General features: G+C 37.7%; 1 long non-coding RNA gene across 1 annotated transcript in view; it reads left to right on the top strand.

Moving 5' to 3' along the window:
• The window catches only part of LOC142057482 (uncharacterized), a 260,201-nt gene that overhangs the window by 93,669 nt on the left and 146,139 nt on the right, over nucleotides 1-20,393 (top strand). The window contains exon 3 of the long non-coding RNA XR_012660659.1: nucleotides 7,882-7,928. This is a non-coding gene — a long non-coding RNA (uncharacterized LOC142057482). The remainder of the gene's footprint in view (nucleotides 1-7,881; nucleotides 7,929-20,393) is intronic.

The raw sequence follows: 20,393 nt of genomic DNA, 5'->3' as shown, positions 1-20,393 counted from the left end.
AGCTAGTCTCAATTAGGCTCTTGCTTCAGCGAAGTATACAGTACGATTTGACTGCAGCAAAATGCACTGTGTACCACCTCTAATTGGTTGGGCTGTCAGTACAGGATTTTAGCCTGCCCAGAACTTTCAATCTTCCGTGCTTAATGTGCATTAAATCTTTCACCATCCACAAAATGCCTTCCCTCCCCCCTTACTTTGTGCTGTAGGAGAGCTACAGTCCATAACCTTTGTTTTCAGTTTTATCATAAATTGAAATACACGCACACTTAAATTTTCCTAATAAATAAAGTGCTATGTTGTTCTAAAGCTGCCTTTTCACCTCATTACAGCTCAGCGGAGTGGAGAGTGATGTCATGGTTGACCCAGCACCAGCATGCCCATAAATGATACAGTATGTTCCCCCCTTTACTTCCTGGCTAAAGCACTGGGAAGGAGCTTAATATGAAATTCATGCCGTGATGACAGATTTAAAAGTTGCTACAGACTGTAACAGACAGCAACTGCATTTTGCAGACATACGTGACACATACCACTCTCTTGTATTCTTAAGTGATGACATTTTCAGTTTAAAGAGTTATGCTTCTATTGCGTATTATGGCTGTCTGTCTACAAAATTAGGCGGGAGGAGGGAAGGAAAGGACAGGACAGAGAAAATACTGAACTTGATATAGAGCTCTGCTTGCAGAATATGTTGAATATTAATCAGTGGTTGGAGGGGCGGCACACACCAGTTTTCAAGCAGACTGCACTTCTGCTCTGTGCCTTTTGGGGGATTTCAGCTGTTCGGAGACAGACAAAGCAGTGGTACTTCACCTGGTGAAACGGACCCCTCGCACTTTTAACAAGGAGACTCTGAAAACCCAAATAGTGCTAAACTGTAAATCTGCAAGCAGGAAACTAACATGCCAAACTTGAGACACCCTTCTTTGGCTGGGCTTTCCAAGTAATTAAATAAATAGCCGTCATGTGGTGTCTCTGGGGCAATAAAACATGCCACTAAGGAGAATTTACGGAAATGGGCCAGAGAGGGTGTTACCTGATAGAGAGCTCTGATGGTCTCTACTTGCACCTATGTCTGTGCTGGACAACCTTCTCTTGAAAATAATGCTGGAATGTAAATATGAGCACTGGTTTATAACCTTGGCATCTTCCTTCACCCGCTGCTGGCTGTCCTTTTCTGCATCTACTCACTATCATGCCATACATGACAGGTAAATAGTCACTCAAATTGATATAAAGCAAAGTTATGCAAATATGTAAGAATGGATTACTAGCATTGCACTAGATCAGAAAACAAAATGACATTGGCCTCTTATCAGAAGGCATTTCATACTGTTACTACGGTTTATGCCAAATAGGCAACCTCCTCCACTGGAAAGCATATCCATTAATTTTCTTCAGGATTCTTAGATGCCTGACCAGGATTTCAGAAAAGCTAAAGAAAAGAGTACCCTTGAGAATTCCTTCACATTCTATTCTGAGATACATGTGTGCAGAAACAGGATTTTATGACTTTTTATACACTGAGCACCCCTAAGTCAGTGTTGAAGGAAATCAGCCCCATGCAGAATTATGTCTCCAGCATGGTAGGAATGCCCAGTCACAAGAGACATGATCAATAAAGCTTATAGTTTATGTACCTCGATATTGAGTTTCCATATTTTGATTTAAGGAGTTCCCAGTAACATAACCCATGGGGGCTAAATTTTCCTGCTCAGCATGAATGAAATGTTGCCATTTGTTCAATATTTAAGTTATTTATCATTTGGAGTCTTCCCCATATTGCTGAAGCCAAATCCCCCCACAGAAAGAAGCAATTCTTAAAGAGGAGTATGAAGATTTACTCCTGTATGGTATCAGCTGGTGAAGAAAGAGCAAAGCATTTTGAATTAAATCAAAGCAGAATCAAAACTTGAACACTGTTGAATCTGCAAGGCTTTGTCTTTCAGGCAAACTTTTTTCAGTTTCAAACAAGTTGTGGAATTTTTGACTGTATTAAAATCGTTAAGTGCTGAGAATTTCATCAAAAGATTGACTATAAGAGATTTCCAACTTTGGTCCTTAGTTGAGTATGTTTGCAGAAAGGTTGGTAAAGCAAGTCTGCATATAAAGATCCAGTTCTTCAACAGAGAACCTGATGTGAGAGTATATGACCTATCTTTCGATATATCCTAATCTGGAATTTATGTGTCTGAGTAAAACCTGTGTAAACACCAAAATGCTTGACTTCATGATTTTGAAGAGATGTCACACTCCTTTTCCCAGCCAGTCTTATTTGAAAGGTGAACAGTTTTGAAATAGGTAGTAGGATATGTGGTTTTCTGTCTTCTGTTACAGGTGCCAGACCAGTGGGAACATCTTTTTAATTCTTCATTCATTCGAGTTTCCCACATCCATATCAATTTACCTCTGTCTCTTGCAGAGCCTCACTTAGCTGAGTAGCTCTTATTTGTCCCCTGACCTTTGACTGGTACTGGTTGTGTTGAGTATAGGATAAGGAGGGGAAACTGCCCTGAGAAAGGTGTCTTTTTTCTCCATCAATCCCTTGAGGAATTGAGCCTAGTCACTACAGAAAATGTGAGGATATTTTGTAAGTTTCTAGATTTATCTTCATTCCAAATTATGTTTTTAACAATTACTGTCACTGCAAAGAATATGAGAAAGTATTATTTATGAAAAAGTTATTGCCATTGTATTTTCTGGAAGGTCAGGTAAGGGTATGTTAGTACGGAAGTCATGCAGATTTCTTCACTGTGGAAAAATACATTGACAGTGAATGTCAGACTTCTGTAAATTACTGTTTAAAATCAGAATATATTAAATTGCCATCAGTTTGCTAGTTTTGTTATTTTACAGCATATGGAGGATGGTTACTAATTTTTCAATGTTAAGATATTTTAAAAGGAAACATAGCTGACACTGCAAAATGGAAGGAATTAGAGACTGTTTAAAACTAGTGGCCTATTCTCCAAACCCGGAGCATGGATTAGTAGTATGTGAAAAGGGAAATCACCGGGGATGAAATATTGACCAAGCTACCAGGCCCCCATCAAATGGAAGTGTAACAAACTAGAACATTATTAATCACTACTTCTCTTGTGTGCTTTGGGGTTTCTTTTGGTTTTGGTTTGGTTTGGTTTTTTTTCCTAAGCAATATAATTAATTGGGAAACGTAATATTTTAAGTATAGTTCTGAAAAAATGATTGTGAATTTTTTGCCAATTCAGTTATCCTTATTCTGATGATTGCTAAATAAAAATTAATTAATTGTATTTTGCTATCTCCATAGACTTCCCTGGAGATCTGGAACTGAAACTGTCATGGGAATTTTTTGCCAAATCTTTACTTGTGTGAATTGTCCCACCAGATCTTGCCAACAAAATGGGCTGACCTAAATAAACATAATTTTACTTTTTATGTTTTGGATGAGTTCCGTATGCAGGTGGTGACAGTAAATTAGTAAAAATTATTACTGGAAGAAAAAGAATATTCTTAAATATAATTTAAAGCTGTTAAACCTACAGCATCAGGACCCACCCTCTGACCAATTATATGCAATTTCGTGAACCTGAATGATTGTAAAAGATGTGATTAGCGAGTTATATATGTATCTGGAACATAAGATTAACTCTGTGTGGTAAAATCTTTATTCTGGGATGTGAACATTGCCCTGCCTTGCAGAAATGGTTATCTGCCTTCCAAAGAATGAACAGTCTGCTTAGACTTTAGCAAACACTGGAGTGGTATTAGCTGGCTCTAGTTAACATCTGAGTTGGTTAGGAGTTGTACTGGACATGCCAGGTGAAAGACGGTGGAAACAGGCAATGACCTGTCAGCAGGAAGACTTAGTTTTGTTTTTGTTTCAGGACAGAGAAATCCTTGAGAAAGGGTGCAATTTGAATAGGTTGTAGATATGGATTTGAGTGATGACAGAAAATGTATGTTCCAAATTTAGATAGTATCCTATGAACATAGAGTTGGGAAAAGATGTGTAATATGAAAGCCTACATATATCTGAGAGTTTAACAGCTGGAATATGTAGGATGAGAGCTGTAGAGCTAAAATATTCTTTCAGTGACCAGCCGGTGGTACTCAAATGCTAAAAGGCTGCTGCACCATAAACTGCACGGGCCAGCTTCCACACCACGACACCCGCGTGGAAGAATTGTCTTCTAGTGGCTTACATTAGACAGGAAAGCTCCCTGGCCTGCTGCAGTGTAATTGGGAAAGGACTTGAAAACTGAACATCCTCAGGGAGTTTGTAATAGGAAATGCCCCATAAACATGTGGCAAAATTTTGCTGCTATGTGTTTGAGTGTATATATCTTCTGGATTTACATATAGATAAATATATGCTGATTGCACTGTATTCTATTTCAGGCAGATATGGTGCAAGTCAAATTACAGTGACAGAGAGCAAGGGAGGTTGAGCCCACATCTGGTTAGCATAGAACTGAAGATGTATGCATAAATTATCCTATTTTCTTTAAGAGTTAACTGTAAACAAGTCTGGAATTATTTAAACTGGTACACTTCACTGAAATCAGTAGGGTAAATAAGTCCAGAATTTGTGTGCATAAAAGTTTAGTTGTTGTTCTTAACTTTCTAAAAGTAAATGCATCTCCATAGCAATATCGCTAACTTTAATAGCAATTAAGCGTTGTTCGAAAGTCATGACTATTAATTCCTTAGAAAAAGAGATGATATGCAATATCACACTGCATTGTGCTGTGTCTTTGTTTGTATGCACATTACAGAGCAGTAGCCCAGTGCATGACTGCTCAGAAAGAAAGCGCATGTGGAGAAGACAGCGGACATAGTACCATCTGTATCGGCTTAGAGACAGGCATGCTACAGCCTGTGACAAAGCAACATGCAGATTACAGCAAGAGGGCTTGCCAGTCATTCCTTTGCCAGTAGTGGGTACAGAGAGAAGGAACCAAGATAGTCTGTTGCAGTGTCCCAGCCACAGAAAACAGTGTTACAGTGCAGGAACATTTTATCATTTATGACTTCAAGCTGTATGATGCTCCCTGGATTCTCACATTCCTCACTAGTAGTTGCTTTTACCATGTTACTGTGCAAATTTGGAGGCTGATTCTACAATTGCTCATACAACTTTTTTCCTTAGAAATACAAGTTATCTTCTTGGAGTCAGTGGTTACTCATGTGAGCAAGACTAGGGTTCTTGAAGTGGTATCTCATTCACCAACAGTTACGGAAAAAGAACTTTCCTCTCCTTTGCCTGTATTTATGAAGTGGTTTTTACTTTGTATAGAAGACAGATATGTCTAGCTGCATCAGTGCAACATCACTGTATAACTGTAAGCCTGCTACACTTCAAAGTAAATTATTTCTCTTTTTCCCCTCCATGATTCTCACACAACACTGGAATGTTGTCTCTGATCTTTAGCGAGTTGATACAGCTCTGAAATCGTGGCAAATTGACAGGAAAAATGCTGAAATCAGACCTGCCAATCTACTTCATTATAGTGCATGAGAGGTACACCTGATTTGTATGTGGGGCTAGAGGGGCATCAACTGCCTTGGGATATAAAAGACTGATACAGAGGTGTCTAGCATTACCAGTTTGCTTCATTTGTTTGACAGGTGAAGCTGTGGGGCAAAGTTGATGATCAGGAGGTATGCTTTCCTCTGGAACTCTTTGGCTAATATTCAGGAATTCATGCACCAGACGGCAACTCAAAATTAACTGTTTGCTGTGCTGTATGTGTTCTCACACCGTCACGTGTTGCTTGCACAGACATAAGTCTCACATTGACAGCATGGGAAAAATATAGATTTGGGAGATGAAGAAATACCTAAATAACATGGATGGGAGGAATATAACACAGAGGAAATATCACCGCTAAAAGCACTTCTTGCTGTATCAATGTGTGTGTAATAAAAAATGTCAGACATGATTCTCATTCTGCTTGAAGGGAATGGTTTTACATTATTCTTCTCAAAACTTTTTTTTTTTTGTGATGGTTACAAAAACTTTATAACAATATGCTGACACATTCAGTCTCATTGCTTACTTATGTTACTCTGTTGGTCCGTCATCATCAGCTGTCTTGTTTGGAAAGTGAGCTCTGAGTAAAGACCCCCTGTGTTTTACAGCACCTGTAACAGTGGGTTCAAGTTCATGGTCACATTAATGCAAATATATAATAAATAAATAAAAGTCTGTTAGTAAACAATATTCAAGTGGATACTCAAACCAATGAATAGTAGCCATGCCAAAAAGATCACAAAAAGAAAGTGCACAAGAGATTAGGCTGAAGGCCTCATTGTCCTTCAGGAAGATGTTGTGCACATGATAGCTGTTATTTTCGTGCCAAAGGTGAGCACATTGTATGTCTAATACAAGTTTGTAATGTGATATTGTAGAAAACCACATTAGCAAAAATCTGGATGGCAGACACAGGGGCTTTCAATCAGCTGTGGTGCTGGGAATTACCAGTAGAAGATTAAAGGCCAAATTCTCCTGATGCCCAGTAGTAACTTATTTCACTAATCATGCCACTGGAATGAACAGGCAAAGTAAATCAGGATAAAGGATGGCAGAAGGTAACCATCAATGACAATGCAAAAGGATTTTTTTTTCATGGTAGATGGTGTTTACCTAGAAAGGATGGGATAATGTTTTTTTAAGGGGAAAAGAAGGCTGAGCAGCTAAAAACTGGAATTGTATCTCTTAAAATGGCAGAGACCTCTTTATCTAGTACATTTCATACAGATCTTTGATAACTAAATCTCAATTTAAATTTGCCAGTTACCTGGAAATTGGGTATGGCTTATTTTTGTTATTTAGAGCTGATCATCCTAACCATCAAAGTATTACAGGGGTTTTGCAAGCCAGGTTGTGAATCTCACTTTTGCAAGAAACAGTGTCACTTCTTGTAGCTGCTCTCCAGTAGGCTGAAAGAATTCACATCCTGACATTGTTCTGACAGAATTTTCTCTGATGTCAGAGGACAATGCAAATGTTTCTGTACTTATGTAAAATTCTTTCTGCAAGCAGCTTTTCTATTTTTCCCTTCCCAGTCTACAATATTTTTCTTCTCCCTGTGCTAATGTGTCAAGTTTTGAGTAGAAATTAGCATTATCCAAAATTTAGAGATTCAGAACTGAAATCTCTTACAACCAAAATAGTTTATGTAAGACCCTGATTGAAGTTTTCTGTGTTCACTACAATAATTAATCAAATATTATATTCAAGTTCCCATAAATGAGGAAGCCTGGATTTGGACTGGGTATTAACTCCATGACTTGAGATGATGTTAGTTCTGTTGTACTCTTGTACTCTTTAGCTTCTGTTCTATTTCAGTTGACTGGTAGATAAAGTACTATGTGCACATATGTAGGAGCAAGAGTCATCTGTGAACTAGTAAGAATAAACTGGACAAAGGTTGTTGATTATTTTAGGGGAAATGGAACATATTAACCCCTGTCTTCCCAGGCCTAAACCTTAATCCCAGAGTCACCTTTCAAGCTGCTTTCAAGATGAATTATTTTAATTTTTGGCATTCTCAAGACTGGGGTCAGTGAAGATACTCTTCTCCCAAAGCTCATACTGTGCTGATTGTTATTCTGGTACAGCATTTATGTATTTACATAGTAAATCTATTTGCAGTAAGTTTTAAATGTATCAAAAATCACTACAGTTAATTTTCACCCTGCTACTGTTAGATTTGGGCTTTTTTAAGTCTTAAAATTAAATCTGTGATGAACCTTTTATCACCTGATAGCCATGCTTGCTAAAAATGGAATTTATGGTTTTGAATACTGGTCTAATTCAGAAAATGTTTGACATAATCTTACATGACTGTTTTAATCCCATATCATTGTGTTGCATGTCATGTCTTCCCCTTTTAGGACTTCCTTTGCTCTCTCTCCATGGATGTTAGAAATGGACAAGACCAGTAAGTATATTCAGACTTCTCTCACCTTATTTCATAGGCTTTTGACAATGTGTTTGACTGTTTTCTTGATCCTCTGCGGAGACATCTGTGATTTGTGGAAAATCTTGGTACCTTTGAGCTATTCCTTGTGTCCTGGGGGAGAAAGAAAAAAAATCTGGATTTAGCTGAAAGTCTTGTAAGGAGATACTTTCAACGCTTTCAGTTAAGACATGTTTTAAAAATGTTTAAATGGATGACTTCATGCTTCATTTTATGGCATTCCTGGAATACTGTTACAAATACAATAAATGTTCATTTAATCACGAATACTATGCTAGTTGTCATTCGTGAGACAGTGCAATAAAGTCCTCACAAGTTCTAAATGGCCTATTTTATATAGAATACAATATCCTTGAGCTATAGCAGTGATGTTCATGTTAAACTCAAGGATTTAAGTTTTAAATTGAAGGGTCTTTCTCTTATTTCACCATACACATGACTTCCCGTAGAAGTTAATCTCTAAATGTACTGAGTCCTCCCATTTTGTACCATATTTTATAGGGGAAGATAATTGCTCTTGTGCTGCTCTTTGGTCTGATTCTGTTAAGTTTATTCTAGAAATCTGTCATCTGTAAAAGCTAACAAGAATATCCACATCTAAATAGTTTTACTATGGTGGTACTGCCTAAACATAACAAGGGAAGCAGATATGATGCATAGTTCATGCATACTCTTTGTAGAGTAGTGAGTGACTTTTACCATTTTACATATGATATTTACATCCGTTCATCAGAATGTGACTCCTCACCACAGTCTTCTAAAGCTAGGCCAGTAATATGCATGATTATGGTAATTTAAAAACAAAACATAGTGTAGAAAAAGAACATGATAAATGCATATCATCTTACTCTTTATGGCTGTAGTAAATGTCATACCTTAGGCTAGACCAAATACATTTTGAATTTCCCATGCAAAAATAATTTTCGAAATGAGTCAGTCAACAGGCTTTTCCTTACTCATTGCTACTTAGCCTTCAGAATCATAGGAAGATCTTAGGAATCTGTTTTTGTTTCATTATCAATTTATTTCTGAGAAATATCATTGTCTTCACCTAGCACTAAAATCATAATTTCCCTTCACTTTGTAACTGGCATAAAAGTAAATTATCTACCAATTCTGTGAAACTACTTCTGTGCCTGGATCTTTCATTCTCTGTGTGATGCTTTAATCTGGAAATTAATATAACAGATACTCCTCAAAGATTCTCAGAAAGAAGGAAAAAAAAGGACTTTTATATTGGAATCAAGCAGTCAGCTAGATACTTTAGTTGTCTTTATTTGGAGAGCAGTAAATCCTTTTAGCAAGTGGAATAAACCAGTGAGAATAACTAGGAAGGCATTTAGTGAATTACACAAAGGGTGTGTGGTTTAGACCTTTTCTGGAACGCAGGCTGCAGTTTAGCTGTCGAGGCACTATCATTCTCCTCAAAGGTGAAATGATTTAGAGGCCTAGAGAAACTTAATTTTTCTTGATCACCATGTGCAACCTGGAATTTTAATGGCAGGCATAATTAATTCTTCTGATGTTAATCATCAGGGCTGGGCTCCACAATTATCAGCCTAGTGCAGCTGGGGCATGGTGCAGACATGAAAAATTAGGAAAATGAATCAGTAATAGGGTGGCAGATTTAATCTGCATCATGAAAACAAAGTTAAAAAGAGGGAGATCGAGAGAATTTCAGCTGAAGCTTTTGTGCCAATGAGCACTGACAGAACTGAAAAATGTTGCCGATGTCCAAAGTGATTGGTAATTACCAAGCCATTGAATTTTTTATTGTCAATTTATCATTGCGCCAGAGGTTAAATTTAACATCTTCTTCTAAAGCCATCACTCTAAGAGGAAGGCAAGCTTTGCATCACGTGGCCCAGGAGTCAGTGAAAGGTTAATCAGGTATTCCTTTAGTTTGTGTGTTCTTCCAAATCAGTCTTTCTTTTTGTGTCCTTTACGCTGCATACATAAGATGGGGTATTTTCTAACTTATATTACCTGTACATTTCAGAAAAATATTAGAATGCATTCCTCAGCACAGCATCATCTGCCTTGCTGTATATTTATAATGCTGTATTTTTATACTTCCCCAGGCATATTTTACATGCGTTTCAATATGTCTATGGAAATTTTAAATACACAAGGAACTGTATGATACAAGGCAGGCATTTCCCAAGTAATGAAAAAGACAATCTTAATGTCTGAAAGGACTGCAGCATTAAAAAAGAGAAAATCAGATATAATTTGTTGTTGGGTTTTTTTTTATTCCTAAACTGTGTTATTTGGTTTGCACTTGATTTTTGCTTTGTTCTGAAGCCAACGTTGTTTGTGAATGGTCCAGTTTAATATCAGGGTAATGTTTGGAATGCTAGAAACTGCTTTTGGGCTGAAGGACTGTGAGGGAAAGGCTGTTTGCATTTTGCATCTTGTGCAATGCTGAGTACAGTTTTGGCACTTAGCAAATAAGAAATAGTCACAATTCATAAAGGAAGCACACATTGCTCCTTTGAATCTTCCCCCCTCAAGAATATTTAGTAAATGGTAGGGTCTTTTTTTAATGCAGAAGCCATAAAAAACTGAAAGAAAGACAGCATCAAAATATCCTTGTAATAGAAATATGTGACATAAATATGCATTCATATGTTAGGGACCAAACTGAGCCCTGAAGTAAGTGGAAGCCTGTTCAATGAAATAGTAGGATTTGTGCTTCTCTGATTATAGAGTTGGATGTGCCCTGAAAATTCCAAATGCATATTCTTATACTCCTTGCTATGTAGTATTGCTGTGTCTTTTAATATAATGTTAAATACAACTTCTACTTCTGTATACCTAAATTCCTACCTTAATTCTGCTCAGTAATCTCACTTCTATTTACTATATTTTTTTGTGTGAGTGTTTATTTTAGATTCCAGACTGTGCTCTGATTAAAGGAATCGTATGCATTTTCTATAAATTAAAAATGGAAATGGCCTTTAGGGGAGAGTCAGTAGAGGAATCAATGCATGCATTAATTACTGCAATTCATTACCCAAATAAACACAAGACTCAGCCTTTTGCTGGATACAAATTTAGGGACATACAATGTTTACAGGAGACAAAGGCTTGTGATCCTGCTCATGTTAATCTGCAGATCAAAGTATGTGAGCCCATTCCTAGTGGAGGCTCCTTTGGGGATACCATAGCTGGGATCAATCCTCCCATGCAGGCAGTGAATTATTACTGCTGAATACAAAAGCTGCTCACGTGACATCACTGTCCCCTAACAACAGGGACACTTGCTCCAGATAGTGCTTTAGAAGAGCTTGTTTTCTTGATACCCCACTTTTCTATAATTAAACTCAAATCATAAAGCAATAGCTGTACACTGACCACTGATTCCCTTCATAAACAAAAATATGCTTCAGTTCATAGCAAATAGTCATTTGGAAGAAAAACACGAAAATGTACTCTTTAGCTTCCCAGAGGCTTTCTAGAACATAAACAGAAGGTTAGAAAATATATAGCAAATAAGGTTATACAGAAAAAGAAGACCAGGGATTTACTGCAAGGTTTCATACTCTTCTGAATTTGTATCCTTTCTTTTCCTTAAGAAGAGGCTAGAAGAGTATTGGAAGAATGCAAGTTTTCTAACAGCATCTGGATGCCTTTCTTCATCCTGTTTTATAGATGGAGGATAAATTACCATACGAAGGTTTGTGTTCAAACCAGGACAGGGAGCGTGATTTGAATCTCACTGCATTTTGCGTAGCTGCCATTGTGGGTGCAAGCTCACCCTGTCTCAGCAGCTCACAGCAGAACACCCGCTGGTTCCTTCTTTCCTGTTGGAGCACTCAGCTATTTTAATGGGATTCTGACCAAAACTGCAACTAATTAAGAATCAATTCAGGACCATTAGTAAGTGGGACTAAGCTAGCCAGTGTTGCATATTTCAAAAGAGTTTGCTTTAATGAGAGGAGTTCTTGGACAAGGGAAGAAAAACCCCACAAGCAGATTAAAGATAGTGTAGGGACCTTCTCCAGTTAAACTAAACAACTAATGCTACACAGAAAGATGCTGAACCTGTAGTCCTCTCTAATTGATCTACTTACTGTTCTTAAGGAAACTCAAAACAATAACGAATGCAGGTATTAACTGTGTATTAGTCAGTCAATAGCTATTTATAAACGTTAGCAATTGTTACATTTTGCAGTCTCTTTCTTCATCAGAGAAACATATGTTATCTTTTTTTCAGGCATATTAACCTTAGAACTGTCAAACCATTTTCTCTTTGGGCTTTGTACTTCTGCGACATCTGTTTATCTGCACTGCATTGCCTGCAGATGGTATTTTTAAAATTTACTAAGGGGCTGGGGTGCCATATTTTTGACAGCTGTAGTTTTGTTTTACCACAGAACAAAACTTTGCTGAAAATGCAGTCCTTTGTGGGAATGATTTCATTTTCATTATTCCATTAGTTGCATCAATTTCTCCCCCTAATCTCTTGCTATTGTGAGTTCTGCTAATGAACTAGTAGCTTGTAAATGTAATAATTTTAGAAGAAATAGAAAAAGCAATATATGCTGATTGATTTGAATTATTAGAGTGGGAATGCATACAACTATTCTGAGATAGTCTGGTATTTAAGTACTAAAATCACTTTACAGTAAATTGAAAGCACAAACCTGAACCTATTACATGGTAAGCCCAAAACCTCACAATGACCTCAGCTCATGAAAAACTACTTCTACAAGGTTTCTAGGTTTGAGACAAACTGAACAGAGTGACAAATCTACGGTGAGTGTGTTTAAGAAAAAGGTATGCAGGGCTGTTTATATTCCCAGCATATGAACATAAATGGAGACCTCAGCACACCACCTTTATAGTTGATACACATTTTAGATGTTTTGTAGAATAAGTTAGGAATTTACACAAGAATTACCAGGAACCTTCATTATTTTAAAACACTGATTACTCTGGCTGCAGAGGACAGAATGTGCTAGAACATCTTTCCAGTATGCTTGTTTGAAAGATGAGCATCTTGGCTATTTAATTATTTTCTGTTTTACAGTCTAAGCTGTATGGCTAAACAAACAGTGTGCACTCAGTGCAACATTCTTTTCCAATAATTATCAGTCAGAACAATCATAAAGAGGCAAATAAGTTCTGGATTATTCATCTTTGTAGGAAAAGCAGGCCCTAGCCAGGAGCAGAAGGGTCTCCCTGTCACTGCCATTTACATTAGTCCTTGCTTTGGATACATGGACTCTTTATACAGAGACTGTGAATACCTTGGAACTACTGGTTTTAGAGGCCATACTTTTTAACCAAGCTTCATTAGCTACAGTGAAATAGGAAACAGGGTTTGTATTTGTAATGACAGGTGATAGTGAGAACAACAACAGAGGAAAAAAATCTGAGGAGAGAGGAAAAAGGCCACTTTAAAGGGGCTGGAAATTAATCAGGACTGTCTGGTACACATGCATATTTTTTTATTTTTTATTTTGAATCTTACCCGGATATTGCATTTTTAGCAACCTCAGATGCATGTTGACGTTTAACAGGGAAAATGACTGACAGATAAAGAGCTGTGAACTTTTTTATTTCTAATAAAAGAAGCAAACAAGTAACTTCAGCTCTTTCTTTCCTGTGGGTTATGTGCTAAGATCTGAGAAGTATAAAAATACAGAGTCCTCCCACATCCTGGTCAAAGCTTTTGGCTCTTACAAAATAAATGGAATGGAAAAAAGTGTCACTTGAATGTATAGAAGGATGTTTGGAATGAGGATAGTCCAGGAGAGGCATGATCAGTATTTCCATGCCAGTGGAGATCCACAGACCAAGCATCAACCCTCAGGCGAGTAAGCCTCAGAACAGCTCCCAGATGCTATAAAAACTGTTTCAGAGTAGTTGTGCAGCCATTCCACATCTCATGGGAGGAGAATTCTACTGACCTGACCTGTGCCAAAAGACACAAGCAATATCCTTTCTGGGTGTTTTGTTGTGGTATTTTGTTTTGGTTTGGTTTTTTTTCTTAAGAGGTAATCTGAATGTTTTTCCATTTCTATTCTACCATCAGTTAGAAAAGTAAAGCCTCTTTACTTGAGCTGAAAGAGGTAGAGTTCTCTCATCACTTCCATCTTCGGGGCCTTATTTTTACTCATCTGTAATAAGCTATGAGGATCTTCTTATGCTCAATTACAGTCAGCCTGTTCAGCATAGCAATATAACTGCAGAGCTATCAGTACCACCAGGTTCAAGACCCCTTTCCCAGTTTGTATGCTGTGTTCTTTATGTTTAAGTTAAGAATATGTTCTTTATACAGCTTCAGTTTCTGACATCTTCCTGACTATTGACTTCCCTCTATCAAAGCAATGAACCTCAGGTCATGGTGTGTGGGTGGGTTTTGTCGTGGGCTTTGTTTTTTTTTTTCTTTTTTTCTAAATGTAGGTAATTATTTTATGGTAATATCTGACAGGGGCTTGGTAAAAAGGCTGATATGCTACTGGAGATCCTACATCAGGTAAGTAATGATGTCTTGTTGGCTAAAATTTTGATACTATGGAAACTGAATAAGTCTGAACCGTCATTATTTTTATTTTTACTTCTTGGCATGTATTTACTGCTTGCTTTCCCATGCAGTTTGCCAGCAACTTCTTTGCATGACTGCCAGTAATATGGAGACTGCAAGAGTCTACAATTGCCTTTGCCTTCTTTTCAGAAATTCATGAAACACATTTCACGTCCTTGTAGGGAAGATCTTTCTGCCTCTAATCAGGGATTGGAGGAGGTGAAATAGAGTGGGAAGCACAGTTCTTCTCCTTCCTCTTCTCAGATATGTAGCACTCTATTGGTTCTCCTCCAGACTGCATTCCCCAAGGAGAACTCTATCTCTGTTGCAGCAAGGGCCAGCTGCTCCTTCAGGGTGGTCAGAACAGAGGCCAGGCAATGACTTCACTGACAGGGCAAAGCCATAAAGCACCTGAGCCAGGAAAGTGCAGCACAGTGGTGACAGTAGCACGTCCTGTTGATACACCAGTGATGACCAAGGCAAAAGCAAAGTAACACATCAAGTCGAAAATCAGTCTGGGAAATTCAAGGAACTATTCAGGTGTAGGTCTGGGAAAAAGTACACCTACAGCATACCTCAGGCAAGGAGTGGGTGCCCAGGCCTGAGCTTAAATGAGGCTCCTGAGCCCATGGGCAAGGGTGTATGGAGGCCCCAGGTGGGGCAATTAAGGTGTATTAGTGCACTGAAGCCTGAGACTGAACTTCATAGTTTACAGTTCAATCTGCATTTCTCCTGCTTTGTCAAGCCATTGAAATCTTTTTTTTCTTTGCCACCAAAAATGAACCTACACAGCGTCTCTGCACTTCCCTACTTGTCCTCTACTCCTCAGCTCTGCCTTTCTTCACCAGTCCAAGACTTTTAATGCAAAGTGACAGCGAGAACAGTAAAACCTTGTTATAATGTCACTTGAGGTTTGGATAGAAAACAACATTTATTTTAACAAATCCATGACCTCGTAGCAATTTTGCTCTTGGCGCTGTGCTGCATACTGTGGCTACTTGGAACTTCATAGCCCCAGCAAAGACATTTCTACTTCCCAACCATGACTGGTTCCTCAAGAAAGGCTAGAGTATTTCTCTCATTTACTAAAGGAATGAGGTTTATGACACACAGCTGAACCCATATGATATTCTCCAGTAGAAGGCAGGGGTCCACGTGCACTCAATCAAAATAATTTTAATAAATTATTGCCAAAGGGAACGGGGGGAAGAGGGCAGGACAGACAGGAAATAGGTATGCTAACATTCATATAAAATGATTGTTGCTGATAAAAGCATCCTGCTGGCTTTCGTACTTTGTTGGATAGTAAAGCAAGGTCACGGAGCACTAGGGAAAAGAGAAAAGCAGTGATATGAGAATCATGGACATTATAGGCAAGGAACAATATTATTAGGAATTGAAGTGAATAATGGCAAGGCCTGCATATTAGCCATATTAGCCCATGTTTTCCTAGTGCTGACACTTGGGTGTTCAAAACAAGGCTTTGCAGTCTTCTATATAAACACCTCTAATAAAGTGATTTTTCCATATGATGTGTAACTAAGTAGGTTAACCTATGACATAAGCATGCAACTTGACTTTAAGATGCCTACATTTTTGCCTCCATAATGCTATAGAAAAGAAAAATCTTTGACTTGAAACAAAAAAAAAAATTAATAGCACTAAAATTGTGTCATCTCCCCCTCTGCCCCCAACTTAGCACTAGCTTCCTGAGGAAACACAGTCAAGGACAGCCCAACCTATTTCTATGACTTCTCTTCCAGTGGCACTGGCACTGTAAAGGTGGCATTTGTATGAATCTCTTTAGTCATATATTGGCTTTTCCAAGTTATTGTCTTCTTATAAAAGAAAATTGCATCTTTGAGATTTTTTTGTTAATGCTAAATACTTGTGTTATAGCATCTGATCAACTTTCTTTTTTTCCACTTAGGGAATGTCTTCCTTACAGCTATTGAGCCAATTAGCTCCCACCTCTACCAAAAAATAATCAAGAAGTGTATATATGCCTGTGAGACTCAGTGGGCCAGGAGGGGTAAAAATATACATCCTCATTACAAGTTTCTCTAGTTTCCTTGGGAAAAAAGTTTACAAGTTTAGATGCACTTGAATAAACTTTAGCGTTGAGGATTAGTTGTTGTGCTGGTTTTGGCTGGGATAGAGTTAATTGTCTTCACTGTAGTGCCTGTAGTAGTCAGGGACCTCCAGTCAGTTGTATAATCACAAAGCCTGTGGGCTTCTCTAATCACGTGAGGGTTTTGGCAGTGTGGACAGTATGTACTAGACCAAACCATAATGCTTTCTATTGTCAATCACCTGTCAATAATCCTTGCAAGCTATAAACTTAAGGGGTAATGGAACAGGATGTATATAAAGATAAAATATTAATGGCAGGTGCAGACCTGAGCTTATGAGAGGCAGAGGGATGTGGTGCACTTTGAGACAAACCATGCCATGTGATGGCATGTCCAGCTGATCACTACTAGTAGGAAGAGTGCATGAGGTAAATTGGCACTTGATTTAGGCAAAGACATTATAACTAGTCACTCATTCTGACCTTAGAAATTGTGAATGTCTGTAAATCTTATATATTCATAACATGTTTCTGGCACCACACCTCATAGAAGTAATTCATTCACCTCAGAAGCTTGTTTAGCCAAACTGATTTGCTAGAGTGGAATATGGCAAATATAAAATCTTTAAATTGTAGTAATTTTGATCCCAACATAAAAACCATGTAAATGAAGGTCCTTATCTTTTATTTCTATCAAACTGTGTGGTCACTGTACCTATTCAGAGGAGGTGGAGTTATATGGGACGTGTTCAGCAATCTGCATGTGCAGATCAGAACGCACAACTAGGGGCTAAAAAATGAATGTGATGGCCATCTAAACTACGTGTGCCTTTTAGTGAGAATGAGGTCTGGTTGGTTGGTTGATGGCTTATGTTTGTTATACTCCTTCAGGTAAAACATTTGCAGTAGACAGGATTTCTGCAAAGACTTTAGGACTGAGCCTTTTCTCTTTCTTTAAGCGAACATAAAAGGGTCCACAGAGCAATGGTGTATAAAGACAAAGCCAGGCTGAGTCTTACATCTTACCAGTGATACACAAGTGTTAGTCAAATGGAGAGATGACAGTGGAATAAGGAAACAATTAAACTTCAATAAAAGAAAATAAGGAATAACATTCCAGTCAGATCTAATCACATTATGTATAGCATAACTTTCAAATTGGAAGTCCATAAAACCCAACCACACCTCAGCCAGTTTGTCTGGCATCCGTCCTGTATAATAAGCCAGAGGTTCCTCGTGGCACAACTCCAAGGCAGTTTGAAACCATGTCTGCAGCGGGGATGGCACTGAGCCATGTTTCCAAAGAGGCAGAATATTTTTTCTGGTGGGAAAGGTCAGGCAGTACAGAGCCATGAGGGCTGAGATTTTCTTTTTCAGCTTTTTCTTGGTTCTTATTCCTTCGAATATATTTCTTTTAATAGTAAAATTAATTCACAAACAGAAATCTTTAAGCAATGTTAAAGATCCATTTAAGCGGACAGGCAGCAGGAAATCTAGAAGCCAGGCAACCTGGCTTGTATCATTGCAAAACTTAGCAAAGAATTTGATAGGTTTCTGGTTGCCTTTCCCCCATCCTGTAAGTTTCTTCCCCAACAAAATTTTTAGACTTTTACCTAATAGAGATAAAAAGAAGAGAATGTAATGGATACTCATTCCATGTTCTATATTTGGTATGTGCAAGACATACATGAATATAGTCGTTAATTTACATTTCTCTTCAATTTTAAATAATAATTTTATTCATAATGCATAAATGGATTCCATATGCTACCAGACAAATCATTCCTAATTTTCATTATGGAAGCACATATGGGAACTGTGCTTAGCCGGGGTAAAATCCTGGCTCCACTGAAGTCAATGGCAGATTTCCCACTAATTTTGCAAGGGCCAAGATTTCACCCTTGATGTTCAGCCACCCTAATAATACAAAGAGCCGATGTTGAGAAATAGCATCCTGTCCTCTTTTCCTCTCTTCTCTTACCTTTTTGAGCAAGAACTGAATTATTGCTGATTTAATGTAATCCATTCCTCTGAGTTTTCCAGCTTGCATCAAGTTCTTTTCTTGGGGTGAGAGGGATAGAGATTTATAGTTATAGTAGCCACACAGTTGTCTGTAAATATTAGCAGTGCCAGTTATCTCAGAGGCTTTTCAGAGAGAAACAAAGGAAATCACTGGGAAATGACATAAGAACTAACATGCACTGGAGAGGAAGGGCAATATGGAGCTTTCCAGTGGTAAGAAGCATGTCTGAGGGAAACTGGGTCTGTGGCATCTTTTGTTACACTCAGCAAGAACCAGAATAAAACTCAAATTCCTCTTAATTTCTCTGTTGGATTTACAGTACTCCAGCATTCCTTCTTGCTCATAGACAGGGGATGCACACTGAGAGGAACTTTAGTGAAACCGGGTGGATCATTATATTTTGTCTTGAGTCAGATGGAGCTTAGTATCAGCCATCCCAGAAGTGGATGACTGATTTCCAAGACTGACCTTGATTCAAATTCAAACATCCCTAAAATTCACACAAGTTGAGGCTCTGGAAACTTTTTGCATATTGAGTGTCTTAAATATGTATGACCAAGCCCTCCATTTTCTTACCAGATCTAGGAAATAGCTGACATTCTGGCTCACAGAACAAATGAAAACATTTTATTTAACATGTACACACTTTAAATAGTGCTCACAAATCAAAAATAGACATTAGTTTGAAATGAAAAATCAAAAATTTCCAGTTAGAAACTGGAAAGGTGTTTTGAGTTTTCTGTTCTTTTTGCTCCCGTTTTTGACCATAAATATTATTCTGGTTCTTGGACCATTCCGGTTAAATTGTCATTTTGACAAATCAATTTATGATTTGAATTTATGAAAACATGTCACTTAGCCTAATTACTTGTTAAGATCTATTGTTTTGGAGTCCTTTCACTAGAAAAAACTGCTCATTAAGCTAATCAGCCAAGTTCTTGGCTGGTGCAAATCTGAGCATCTCTACTAGTGTTCCTGGCAAGATCTCTGGAGTCATCACCATCACATCACTGTCTGCTGAAGCAGACGTTTTCCACGTGTAAGAACTATGAGATTAAGCATCATGTAATATGTGAGAAGCTGGCTAATAAAGAGCTGGAACAATAAATTATATTAATAACTTGAATTTTAGCTAATTTGTCTCTGTAAGGTATTACTCCATTTTATTTTGTATGCATTTTTATTTTTAGCACTAGGACATGACAAGTTGTGAATTATGATCTATTCATTCATACCCAGTTTCAACACAACTGGGTGTGAATTAATACTCCATAATTCATATAGTGGAGTGTCTTATTACAATTATAAAATTTTATTAGAAAATGTTTTTTAATATTTATATTGTTAATTAAATGATGATGAGTCTCATAAATTCTGAACAATGAATTATGTTGTGTTAGGCACTATTCAGATTTCATCTGTTAGCCAATCAAGGTACACAGACTTCTCTATTATTTAATATACTATATAATAACACTGGGCTATGAGACTTTTCTTCAGTATGTGGAATTTCTTATTCAGATGGACTTTATCTGAAAATTTTCATTACTAAATTGTAAACATAAGGGTCAGTGAATGCAGGAAAGAGCATTTAACTCTTCATTTAAAAGGTAAGAAAACCTCAGGTCACATAAACATGGGGCAATTAAGCAGTGTTGGTTTTGAGGGCAACAGCAGCCTCTCCTTTCTGCTGACTTTCCTCAAGATTTTGGATCTAGCTCTGCATTTCATCTCCTCATTGTGAAAGCATCATACCAGGTCTGTTTGTGAAAGCACTTAAACATGTGCTTAAAGTCA

The sequence above is a fragment of the Phalacrocorax aristotelis genome, chromosome 5 (genome assembly GCF_949628215.1).
Source record: "Phalacrocorax aristotelis chromosome 5, bGulAri2.1, whole genome shotgun sequence".
Taxonomy (NCBI): domain Eukaryota; kingdom Metazoa; phylum Chordata; class Aves; order Suliformes; family Phalacrocoracidae; genus Phalacrocorax; species Phalacrocorax aristotelis.
The sequence above is the reverse complement of the archived record's forward strand: the minus strand, read 5'-3'. Positions and strand labels throughout refer to the sequence as shown.